We start from the raw sequence: 13176 nt of genomic DNA, 5'->3' as shown, positions 1-13176 counted from the left end.
GTCGATATCCCGGTCGTCGTCTCCACAAGGGGCGAGATGGCGTACGGAGACAGTAGACTCGCGGCCATCCGCCGTTAACACGCGGGCATGCTCGGGATTAGCCTGGAGGACCTGCACATTGTCAACAAGGGGGTCGTACTTGCTAGTGCGAACCGCTCGTTTGAGATAGGCGGGCCCCGGTTCAGCGAGCCAGCTGGGTAAAGACTGGATACTGCCGGAGCTTCTAGGATGGTGGAACAGTCGTTCGTGAGGAGTCTGGTTGGTGGCAGTACATAGGAGAGCCCGGATCGAGTTCAGTGCGGCAGGCAGCGACCACACCCATTTATCGAGGCCTCGGCCGAGGGTCCGAAGGCTTAGCATGACGGCCCGCCATATAATCCCATTAAAGCGTTCGATCTGTCCATTAGCTTGGGGCCGGTACGGGGTGGTGTAGCTCGAAGCGACATTGTGTTGGAGCAAGTAGCCCCTCACTTCCTGGGACAGGAACACCGCACCCCGATCGGTATGCACGTAGGCCGGACACCCGAACATAGAAAACAAATTCCGCAGGCACTGAATTACCGTGGTAGCCGACATATCCCCGCACGTGTAAGCAAAGGGGAATCGGGAATACTCATCAACGATAGTGAGCAGATAGCGAGAGTTGCTCGACAATGGCAGCGGCCCTTTGAAGTCCATCGCCAAGCGCTCCCACGGTCTAGTAGCCCTAACGAGAGTCCCCAGAGGGGGGCTATAAAAACGCGGTTTGAGTTCCGCACAGATCGCGCAATCACGGCAGATGCGGCGGATGTCCTCCATCGAGTACGGCAGATTGCCCGCGCGCACAAAATGCGCGAAGCGCGTTACCCCGGGATGACACATAGTGCCGTGCAAAGTGCGCAGCCCCTCCAAAGATACGACCCCCGCGCAAGTGGCCGGCCTCGATAAGGCGTCAGCGACCAGGTTATCCTTCCCCGGGCGGTATTTGATGGTGTAGCAGAAGTCGGCGAGTTCGATACGCCAACGGGTGATTTTCTCATTCTTAATGCGCTGGGCATGTAAGGTGTCGTACATAAACGCAACACTCTGTTGGTCCGTGATGATTTGGAAACTCCGCCCAAGCAGATACGAACGCCATCGCCGAATTGATTCGACGATCGCGTACGCTTCCTTTTCGACAGACGAATGCCTCCGCTCGGCGGAGGTGAGAGTCCGCGAGAAGAAAGCCACAGGGCGGCCTCCTTGGGAGAGAGTCGCCGCTATCGCATGATCCGAGGCATCACTCTCCAAAACGAAAGAGGCACTCTCGTCAATCGTTGCGACAGCGGCGCCAGCAATGTCGACTTTAAGGCCCTCGAAGGCCGCCAGGGCGGCCGGGCCCATGGGGAAAGTGTCGCAGGCCACGAGGGGGCGGAGCTTAGCGGAGAAATTTTGCACCCACTTTGAGTAGTGGGCGAACAGCCCTAGAGCGCGTTTCAGCGAAGCCCGATCGCTAGGCGGAGCCATCTCGAGCAAAGGGCGCAGACGCTCCTTATCCGGAGAGACGGAGCCATGGGTCACGGTGTACCCCAAAAGGTCTACCGTGCGTAGAGAGTATTGACACTTCGCCTCATTCATGGTTAAGCGATATTTCCGCGCGACCTCGAGGAAGCGTTTTAGATTAGCGTCGTGATGCGCCTGGTCATACCCACAAACCGTAAGATTGTCCAGATAGACAAAGACATCCGTCAAATGCTCCTTCGCAACGAGGTCATCCATAGCTCTCTGAAAACAAGCGACGCCGTTCGTTACCCCAAAGGGAAGTCTCGTGAACTGGTACAACCGCTGACCCGATTCAAAGGCTGTAAAGACGCGATCAGCCCTAGAGATGGGGACTTGATGATACGCACTACGTAGATCGAGAGTGCTATAAACGGAATACAGGGCCACCTGGCGTACCAGGGCGTCCATCCCCGGTAATGGGTAGGCATCCAGCTGTGTAAAACGATTAATCGTTTGCGAATAGTCGATTACCATTCGCCTGCGGTGGGCCTCACTCCGCACCACTAAGACTTGGGCCCTTCACGGTGACCTACTGTGTTCTATGATACCGTCCTTCAAGAGAAGGGCCGTTTCATCCGCAATGAATTGCGCGTCCGCGCGAGAGTAGCGCCGCGATTTGATGGCTACAGGGGTACAATCAGTGGTCAGGTTGGGGAACAGTGAGAGTGGCTCCATGTCCATTTGAGCGAGGGCACACACAGCGAGCGTGTCCGGCCCTCCGAAGTCTATTTCCAAACGACCATGCCGCTTAAGGAAATCAAGTCCTAACAGAACGTCAGCGCATAAGGCCGGTAATACCATGAGATACACGTCCGGGAACGTGCGTCCATTTATCACAAGTTTCAATCGACACGCCCCTTTTGTGCTCAACCGAAGTCCCTGAGACGCCATGAAGATCCGGCGGGTTGTCCCGAGAACCGGCCACCCATGTTGATGCACGAGTCGCTGATCAATAAAACTATCCGTGGATCCCGTATCAATCAAAGCTTGCGCAAAAACGCCCGCGACTGTGAGCGGAATGAAGGCCTGCGCTAGGCCGGCAGACCCGGCAGGTATAGTTCCGGCCGGGCGAGAAGATCGCGCCTCGCGGGTGGATCCCACGCCGGCTGCAATCCTTCGGGCCTCAGCAGGAGCATTGAAGTCAGTTGGCTCTTCGGTGGTTTCATTTGCCAGAGTGGGTGTGGGGTGGTCGTGAGAGCAGCCGCCAGATGGCGCTCGAGCCACGGGAGAAAGATCTCTGCCATCTGCAGAGTCATATGCCAAAGCATGTAATTCGCAAAAGCTACCATGAGATGGCGCTCGAGCCACGTGAGAAAGATTTCTGCCATCTGCAGATTGACATGCCAGAGGGGGAGCATGTAATTCGCAAAAGCTGTCATCAGATGGCGCTCGAGTCACGTGCTGCGTTTGCCGCACTTCGAGAGGCATTTCCAAAGTAGGAGCATGTTGCTTGTTTGAAGTAGGCGTTTGAAAGCCAGTCAAGGTTGGATGCTCTGTGACCGGTCGCGTTCGCGCCATTTGTTTCGGCGGCCCGACGTATCTCACCAAGGTCGGGCAAGAAGCCAGAGGCCCGCGAGGAGGAGAGCGGCTCATCAAAGCTGTGCAAGGCGCCCCGTCCGGTGCTCGATCCGTTGGCTCAGCGATGAGCCCATTCAAGGTCGCTCGGGAATGCGTGCCCCGAGCGGCCTTTCTGCAGACTTTTGCAAAATGGCCTTTGGTAGAGCAGAGGTGACATGTCGCCTCTCGGGCCGGGCATTCAGAGCGGGGATGCTGCCGATTGCCACAAAAATAACATTTTGCATACCGGGCAGTCCGTGGCCTGGCAGCGGCGGCCGCAGTGAGGCAGGATGCGGAGTCCGCTTCCGGAGCACCCAGGGACTCGGCCGTCGTGGGGGTCTGGTCCTCCTCCGTATCCTCGGCGGTGGCCCTCTCGGGTCGCGCGAGTTGCGAGGTCCCCGCCACGACTCGTGGGTGATCATATGCGGTCAATTGTTCTCGAGCATCTGTGTATACGCGTGCCAGCCGTAGTGCTTCTGTAAATGTCAGCTCCGCGACCTCCAGGAGACGGAGCCGCAGGACTCCAGAACTAATTCCGGATATGAATGCATCTCGGAGCAAATCGTCCTGCACTTGCTCGTGAGTCCGGACGTCCTGCACGCAATCTGCCAATAAGTAGCGCAGCTCCTGCGCGAAGCGATCGATCGTTTCAGACGGTTGTTGCCGTCGCTGAGAGAGTTGATGCCGGCCATGCACAGCGCTCCGTTTCTTTACGTAGAGGCGCGTCAGCTCGGCCAGGGCCGTATCATACGTCTCAAATCGAGAAATGGTCTTATAAACAGTGTGATGGACCTTGGACTGTAACACGGACAGCTGCATCGCAGCGGTTGGCTCTGTCTCGTGAGCAGCGAAGTAATTCTGCAGCGTGTTGAGCCAGTGAGCAAACTCCGATGCAGATCCTTCAGCTTGAGGGTCGGCACCGAGAATCGGAACCACGATCATCTTGTGGTCAGCCATTCGGCGAACTAAATGATATTAAATGTCGTGAAAATCAAGTGCAGACACGACTTTACCTCTGGGTAGGCTTTAATATCATTTAGATCGGCAATATCTCCTGTAACAATACATGCAACAATAGGCATTAAATCAGAGCATTTCAAGCACAGCAATGGTAGCTTCGATATAACAATGGTTCGCGCAGCGCAGCATCAGCGCAGCATTTGGGGGCGTACATACCATTCAACTACTGGATAATGTCACAGTGAGTCCCGCCGAAGTGTCCGCACGCCCCGAGTGTCCCGGGTCTTATAGACGGCCCCCTTTCCGTGGCGAGCACCCCTGGGTTCACCTTGGTATAATTTCACTACAGATGCCACCCTCATCTGTCCCAATTCATCCCTCTGAGCATCCAATTTGGTTTCTACCCCGATTTTTACCTCCTCTATCTGCTCTCCCATTTGTTTAATTTCTCGGGCGGATTGCTCCCCTATCTCCCACAATTTGCCTTCCATCCTGTTTTCTAACCCCTCTAACCCCTTTTTCATCCCTTCCATTTGATTCTCTTGAGCGGCCATTCTGTTTTCTACCCCCGTTAACCCATTCTTTACCTCTTTTATCCCGTTGTCTAACCCCTCACCGGTACCCCTCGCTTCGTCCCTCATTACTCCCAATTGCTCACCCTGAGCATCCATCCGGTTCCCCATTACCCCCATTTGCCCCATAAGGGCCCCCATCATTCTGCTTTCCATTTGTTCCATACTGTCGTTTTTTTTCTGCATTTCCACCATGAATTGGGCCATGAAGGCTTGTATTTGGGCCGCGCTCATTGGTTCCGCGACCGTGGCCCCCTCAACCACGTGCGCGAGAGCGCCATTTTGTGCGTCTGAAACCTCCGCAACCACATTGCTATTTTTCTCCTCCTCCCTTTCTTCCCCTAAGTCCTGGGTTACCCCTAACCCGTCTATCTCCCCCACCGACATCCGATCGCCTTGATTGTCCATGGCGCGATCTCAAAATTCGGGTTTTATAAAACAAAATAAATTTCGGCAGCTTGTAATTAGCGCGTTAAGCGCGCTTCGGGTCCGATCTCACTCCTCGACACCAATTGTTACTCATAACACAATTGGTGTTCCAAAATTTGGGCCTAACAAATTTAGTCCCAGGTCCGAATCCCAACTTCTGACTACCAATTGTTACAGACGCGGTTTAGATGTTATGATGGGCCGAGCGGATGGTCCAACCGCGACCGTTACAGGATCCCCAATTGGCCCGATTCCACCCGACGTTGACCAGATCGCACCACAGATATTCAATCGGGAAACCTCTAAAGCGACCGAAAGAGAAGGAAAAAGAGAAGAAGACAGAGTACGGAGGAAGAACAGATTTATTATACACACACAAGCAATGGATGGAAGAAGCAGTCACACAGGGAATCGTTAACTTATTCTATTCAATTTACTTAACCCCAGGACAACGATTAGGACAGACGACGTTCACACTTACACGGGGGAAATTGCAGGCAGGGATGGCGGAGGTGGGTTGCTGGAGAGGGAGGCAGGGTCAGGTCCCTCCAACCGGCAGGGCTGGAGGTAGCAGCTCTCAATCCTTCGCGTTTTTGTCGGGAAAACCCTCGGTCGCGTCGACGCTGCTGATACTGTAGACGTCACGCGCTGGCTCGGTCACACCTGCTCCTCTCCTTCTGGTGGAGCCGTCTCCCTCCTCTCAGCGCGTCTTTCCAAAGCTGGTTGCCTCTCCGAGTACCTCTCCTCTTTGGCTTGGAGCGTCTCGCATCTCACCGCTCACAGCTCAGCTCACAGCTCCTCTCGTATGTCACCTCTTCGCTCATCTCCCGTCTGGTGAAGCAGTCACTTCCAGTCGCTTTTATCACTCGGGGCGGAATCAAGCCGCCGGCTGCGAGGGCACGCCTACCGGGTCGCTAACCGCGGTGCTGGTTGGCTGTTAGGGCTGTCCGATTCCTCCTTTGCTCATGACGACGTGCCACGCCTGTGAGTTGGCGGCTCCTACCCCCCTCTTCTCCGAGATGAGCACATGGGCAATGGCGGCTTGCGGGATTGAACACCACTCGCACCCCTTTTGAAAGGAACTTTGGAGAGCGGAGATGTTTGGGGAAATTGAAAGGGCCTACGCTTATTTTGTTTGATACAATGCAAAGTCAATCTAGTGGGAAACATATTTAGCCTTCATAGAATAAGGAAATACACTATTTAAAAAGATATATCGTGGCCTGTGTGTAAGTTTCATGGAATTAACTAGGAGGACGGCTGCGACCATTATTTACATTACGAGGGTGTTACACACAACAAAACCATACTTTTCACATTCGTTACACTTCCTCCAAAATTGTTACACTTCTCAAAAACCGTTACACTTCTCAAATTCGTTACACTTCTCAAAACCGTTACAGTATTTTAAACCAATTTCAATGGTTGCTAGAAAACAGGGCAGCATGTATCAGTAGATCATATTAACATAATCATAAGGCTTTAAACAAAGAAACAAAAAAAATACCTATTTTGGGGAACCCCCCCCCCCTCCCCTTCCTCCCATCCGCTCCCCTCCCCCCCCCCCCCCCCACCCCTCCTCCTCCTTGTACCTCCTCAGACCACAATTTTTCCAATGCCTTGAACAAACATTGGTAGATCACAGATGATGAAGGTTGTGGTTAAGTTTCATCAGAATTGCGTGTATTTTCTGAGAAAAAAGCAAATACCTATTTTGGGGGGCAACACAAAGGGGCAGATTTTTTTTTTAATCCGTGAACAAACTTTGGTCCATCACGTATCGGGTGGTCTCCTCCTCCAGCCATAATTATACGCTACCAGGCCAGTGCAGCATTTTTATACATGACCCTAATCATTCTGGGATGTTATTTGCTTATTTAACACATGGACCACATCTGTGTGGAAGCTGTTCCTTGGTGTCCTTCATTTATGCAGGTTTTTTATTTATTTATTTATTGTTAAGATATTGCCCGCCACAAAGCCTTTAGGTTTAAGGCCACTCGAGGCGTTTCCATTTTTTTGTCCACTACCTGTAAATAGCCAGATCTTCAACTGACAGTCAAGCCATTGGTGGAGATGGGATGAAAAGGTCTCCACATCTGCCAAGTTAATATGGTGCCAATCGGCCTTTCGGACATAGGACCACGGAGAATCTGCCAACAGAGCCCTAGACCAGATCTGTAACATCAATATCTGAGGAGACTTGTATAAACGTACTGCTTTCTGACATGCTGTTGTCAATACAATTTCCACAATAAGTGTATCTGAAGAGCTCATTGAAGATGTTTGTAATTCTGTGTACCATTGTGAAAAGGCATTCTCGATGATCCATTTATGATACAAAATCCATGCAATACCAACCAATAAATTGTCTGCTATGTTTTATTGAGCACAATACGATTCATCCTTGAACATTTGAATGCCATACTGTCAAATCCAAGCTTCTTATTGTAGTTTACAGATTTGCTGCTGCTTATAGTTGCAAATATACAATAAGTAATGCTTACATTGTACATCCCTCATTAGACGGACAAGGACCTCAACAAAGCATCTAGGAATTAAACTGCCAGATGATGACTTATGGGCTGTGGTGATTGGCTGGCACTGAAAAGGAGCAGGTCATGCAGCAACTTCAACAACTGTGAAATGCCAAAGAGCCATAAAAGGTCAAACAAGTAGATATACATTCAATGTACACCACCCCCATGCCAAATAAATAAATAACATATACTCCAGGATGAGACACATTCCGGGAGGCCTTAGGTGCCCAGCGATGCCGCAGGGCAGCACATGGAGACAGAATTGGGATGGAGCGGTGTACAGTCATTGATTGATTAAGTGCATAATAAAAAATAAAAATAAAAATTGTAATCAATTGGCTAATAGCAATCTCAAACCAGCACTGCTTCATCCGAATCTGTAACTTTTTGGAAAGTAATCAAAAAAATAATTAATTAATTAATCAAATCAATAAATCAAAAATAGCCTTTACAGCCAAATCACTTGGTCACTGTCATGTCCAAATATCAGCTTCCCAACTCAAAAGGTGCCTGAGATATTGCCCAGATGAGAAAGGAAATAAATAAGTACTTAATTAATCGATAACAATTAAGTGATTAATCTATTAATTGATTCAATTAATTGATTAATTAAAAATATATTTAAAAACATCATTTGTGCCGAAGCACTTGTTCACTATTGTGCCCAAATTTCATTCCCTAGCTCAAACGATGGCTGAGATATCGCCCAGAAAAACCAACAAACAAACTAGAACGTCACTCGGTAGAGAGCGTACCTCCGCCTGGCTGAACAGTTTATGGCAGACACCCAACCGGTCCACCAAGTTTCACCCAAATCCATCCATAACTTTTTGAGATATCCTGCTATGTATCGGTTTTAGCCATGTCACTCAATGGTGAAGAATCACTTTATTATTTCTAGTAGCCGGATCCGAATCCGGATCTTCACCAAAATCTAATAATTTCGTCCTTGTCACAAACGCTTCCTCTGCCAAATTTCGTCCGAAACAGTCCGCAACTTTTTGAGATATTTTGTTCACAAACGGACAAACCGGGGTGAAAACATAACCTCCATCCACCTTCGGTGGCGGAGGTAACCTTTCGGCGCGCGTCATCACCGGGCCACCTTCAGCGTCCGGGAATGACGTCATGCAGAACCTGAAGCTGGAATCAATAGTGAGTCAATAGTGAGTGAGCGGTGTACAACAATGCATCTGCTCAGTCGGTATGCAAGTTTATTTAGCTGTTAAAATCAGAAATGATCACATATTCCAACATATTGAACCTGAAATCGGTGGCAAATACTAATGCTAAATACAGTATGAACCCAGCTTTTGCAGGAGGAGCCGTCAGTCTGCTTGATGATGAATAAGAGATCGGTCCTGCTACATCTATCTGCAGACTAGAAGGCCACGTACAGTAACGGACTGGTCATTATGTGTAGTTTGCCAATAGAAAAAGTGTAAGCATACAAGTGCGATGCTACACATGCCCTTGCTACTTGTGTGTGAAGCCCTTACGACAGCAGCACATTACAGGAAACAAGACGTGATTGTCAAGAGGATCCTTGGAGAAGATTTAACTACCCCAGAGGCAAGATCACAATCCTGCAAGAAGTAGAATTGCTGGTGCAGTATTGCAGTATTTGTAAGCGATATACTATCTCCCACCCCCCACCCCCCTCCCTATCTACATAAATCGACCCCTGTAAAATCAAAAGGAAGACGCTCGATCAATGTTTACCTGCATTTGTCTGAAAGTAGCTGTGACAATTAAGGTATTCTTTTGTCGAAACTTGTGTCTGGATTGGTTTGAAACGTAAAGGCTCGGCCACAACCCTTAATTTTGTGACCACCTTTGACTTTTGACCCCTGACGATCGAAAAGAAGACGAGATGAATGTTTATACCTGCTGTAGTCTAAAGGAGCTGTCGTAAGGTTTGATTTTGTCAATTAAGGTGTGGGTTGGTTGAAATACATTACAGAGACCTAGCAAGCCAAACACAAATTTGTGACCAATTTTGACCCTTCACTCCTGTAAAATTTTGAAAACGACTTAAATCCGAAATGTTTGTACACATCACTATCAGGGCTGTTTGAAGGCCCCTTTGTGGCAACTTTCATCTCGACTCCAATTCAAGGGAATGGTGAGGCAAAATGTGTCTTTTTTAAAAGGGTTTGACTTTTGACCCCTCAAATGGGGTCCTAAATTGAAAAAGGGAAAAAGCTGTCTGGGTGTATCCACCTTTTAGATAAGTGTCCCGTCCACCAAAATGTGATGACTCCATCTTCATCTCGCTGTCTGATAACATGGACCAACTTCTATCGACTCATCCCAACTCTCTCTTCCGCATATGTGGTGATTTCAATTGTCATCATGCCAGCTGACTGGGTGTGGGTACCTCTCTCACCAGCCATGGAACCTCAGCAAAGGACTTCTGCGACTCACTGGGACTGACACAATCTGTCAATTTCCCAACCCGGATCTCAGTCAATGGAGCATCTTCTCTTGTAGACTTGGTTATGACAAACTTCCCTGCAAATGTCTGCTGCTTTTCTGCTCCAATCGGTTCTTCTGATCATGTGCTTGTTAACGTGGACATCTCTCTGACCCTTCTCAGAGAGCCTCCTCAGTGTCGACGAGTCTGGCATTTCACTCAGGCCGACTGGCACGGTCTTCAAACAGCCATCAATCATCTGGACTGGTCTCCCATCTCTACTGCCCCTGACATCAACTCATCCTGGGTATTCTTCCAAAGTAAACTACTCTCTCTCATGCACAGATTTATCCCATCTCATCTTCAGCTGTCATAGCCTTCCTCCAATCCATGGTACACTGAAGCTTGTGTTGAGTCAGTTGCCCTGAAACAACTTGCCTTTGCCTCATGGAAGGCTAATCCAACGGAAGGCAATCTCATTTCTTTTCACAAAGCCCGGAACAAGTGTGTGTTTACCCTCAGGAGAGCCAGGAAACAATATCTCTCCTCTCTCAAGACTGAACTCTCAGATCTGTCTCCCTCCTCCAAATCCTGATGGCATCTAGTCAAATCTGTTCCTGGTGTTTATTCCCCCGCCTTTCCCTCCCTTACCTCAAATGGCTACACAGATGACTCCGCACGTGAAAAAGCTGAATGCCTCAACTCTGTGTTTGCCTCTAAATCTTGTGTCCCAAACCCGTCTCTCTCTGCACCCACCTTACCCGGTCGAACCCAGCTGCTCCTGGACTCTGTGTCCTTCTCTCCTGACAAGGTGGAGAAGTTTTTTAAAATCAAATCTCGCCTCTGATTCTGCAACTGGACCAGACGGCATCAGCCCACAGATCCAAAAATCCTGCTCTGCAGCTCTTTCACACCCTCTCTCTGTTCTCTTCACCCTCTCTTTTGCTCAAGGTCATCTGCCATCAGCTTGGAAATCAGCCAACATCACCGCTTTGCACAAAAAATGTGCAAAAATAGATCCTTGCAACTACAGACCAATCAGCCTTCTCCCAATCATCAGCAAAGTCATGGAATCCATCATTGCTTAGGATATCAAATCCGTCCTCTTCTCCAATGGCTTGATCTCTGATCATCAATTTGGTTTCAGACAAGGTCACTCTACTTTGGACATGCTGCTTCTGCTGTCTCCATAATGGATGGAGGTCCTCAATGCCAAACAGGAAATCAGAGCTGTCTCCCTTGACGTATCACATGCCTTCGATACGGTCTGGCACCCCGCTCTGCTCACCAAACTCTCCATTGGTATCCATGGAAATCCACGCATGGCTTGCGGACATCCTCTCTGTTGGTAGTCAGCGTGGGGCCCTGAATGGTTTTCTGTCATCTCCCCTTCCTGTTCAGGCTGGAGTTCCCAAAAGCAGTGTTCTGGGCCCTGTGCTTTTTCTGGTCTTCATCAATGATCTCTCCGACTCTGGAAAATCCTCTCTATCTCTTTGCTGATGACTCCACTCTCTGCTGCTCCATACCTCATCCCTCAGATTGGCAGTCTGCAGCCTCCTCACTCTCTGCAGACCTGGACAAAATCACAGACTGGTCAAACAAGTGGAACATGTCTTTCAATGCTAACAAATCTCACACTCTCACTTTGTCTCTCCGAAAAGACCGAATGGACAACCCTCCCATCTACTTTCTCAACAATCCTCTCCAAGAAGTTTTGTCACTCAGGCTTTCAGGTCTCACTATCTGCCATGATCTTTCCTGGGAAAACCAAATTTCCAAGCTGGCCTCCAAAGCCTATCGTCGACTGGGCATCCTCCGTCGTGCGAAGTCCTTCCTTGGCACACCTGAGCTCCTCACCGCATACAAGGCTTTCATGTGCAGCTCAATGGAATACTGTTCCCCCCTCTGGCCCGGTGCTCCTGCCTCACACCTCGCTCGGCTTCACGCTGTTGAAACCAAAGCTTTCAGAATCATTGGAATCTCCCTCGATGAAGCTAACTCCGAGGGCCTTTCACTCACTAACCGCAGGCAGGTAGGTGGTCTTTCTGTCTTCTACCGACTCCTCTCCGGCATAGCTCCCCCAGCTCTATCTGTGCTCTGTCCCCCAAATATTCCTACAGGTCGCACAAGATCTGCCAGCAACCCTCTTCTGGTGAAACTGCCAAAATCAAGACTCTCTGCTTACCTTCACTCTTTCATTCCTCTTTTCTCCCACCTCTGGAACAAACTCCCTCACTCTCTTCAATCCCACTCCTCCAGATCTTTAAAACAGCTGTTCGCCCCCATCTCTTATCTTCCCCCATCCAAAACCTTGATCTTTTCTACCCCTGTTAATTTCACCCCGGATCCATTTTTTTGAAATACTCACTTCTTTCCTTGAAGTCCTAGCAGTGTCCATGTATTTTATACCTCCCCTCCACCCCCACTTCCATGCCTCCTCCCCCCAAGCCCTCTCCCTCCCACAGATCTCCTGATGTCCCTGTTCTCTGCTGTTGCACTTGTGTGCTTCCCTCTCTCTCCCCTTGTCTCCCGCTCCCTTTATCATATGTTTTTTATGTGTCTGTTTGTTTTTTTTGTAATTAATGTTAGATCTTACATGAGCCTCGATCTTGTGTTTAAAAAAAAAGGATTGGCTTTGTAATGAACAAATGGTTTGTGATTGCAACTGCTGGGAAAACAAGATGCCTGCCCTCCGGGTCGGAGCTCTGTGGCCTCACATTGTAGACAGGTAGAAAGCATTCCGAGCCTAGCATAAGATGAGGCATCTTACTATAATTCACCAAATGTCCGCCCGTCTGTCTGTCTGTCTGTCTGTTCGAAGGTACGGTAAAAACTGCTGAACCGATCGCAACGATATTTTGGGTGGATAATCCTGGGATCTCCAGGAGTAAAATAGGCTATTTAGTTTTCCCAATTTCAGCTTTAGTCTCCAGCATTCTCGGGTTTGGACTCCCGCATAACATTCGTGTTCGCATAACGTTCATTGTTCTCATTGTGACGATGTTGCTTTCCCGGGTGCCACACAAACGGCTGCACCGATAGCTGCACAGCTGCACCGATTGGACTCGGTGACCTCGGATAAAGACCTTTTATAAGGACACGGGTTGAATCCCTGCTTAAGAGAATTCCAACCCCCTCGCCGCCATCACGGCCGTCTCTCCAACTTACAATCCCACGAGAT

The 13176-nt window shown here is 49.5% G+C and overlaps 1 protein-coding gene across 1 annotated transcript in view; it reads left to right on the top strand.

Moving 5' to 3' along the window:
* Positions 1–6523, top strand: part of LOC137414450 (uncharacterized) — a 93662-nt gene extending 87139 nt beyond the window's left edge. Inside the window, exon 6 of the transcript XR_013621828.1 lies at positions 6443–6523. The gene's annotated coding sequence lies outside the window, so the exon portion shown is untranslated. The remainder of the gene's footprint in view (positions 1–6442) is intronic.
* The last annotated feature ends 6653 nt before the right edge of the window (positions 6524–13176 follow it).

The sequence above is a fragment of the Myxine glutinosa genome, chromosome 1 (genome assembly GCF_964187855.1).
Source record: "Myxine glutinosa chromosome 1, kmMyxGlut1.1, whole genome shotgun sequence".
NCBI lineage: Eukaryota > Metazoa > Chordata > Myxini > Myxiniformes > Myxinidae > Myxine > Myxine glutinosa.
Note: the sequence above shows the minus strand (reverse complement) of the source record. Positions and strands in the feature narration are given on the sequence as shown.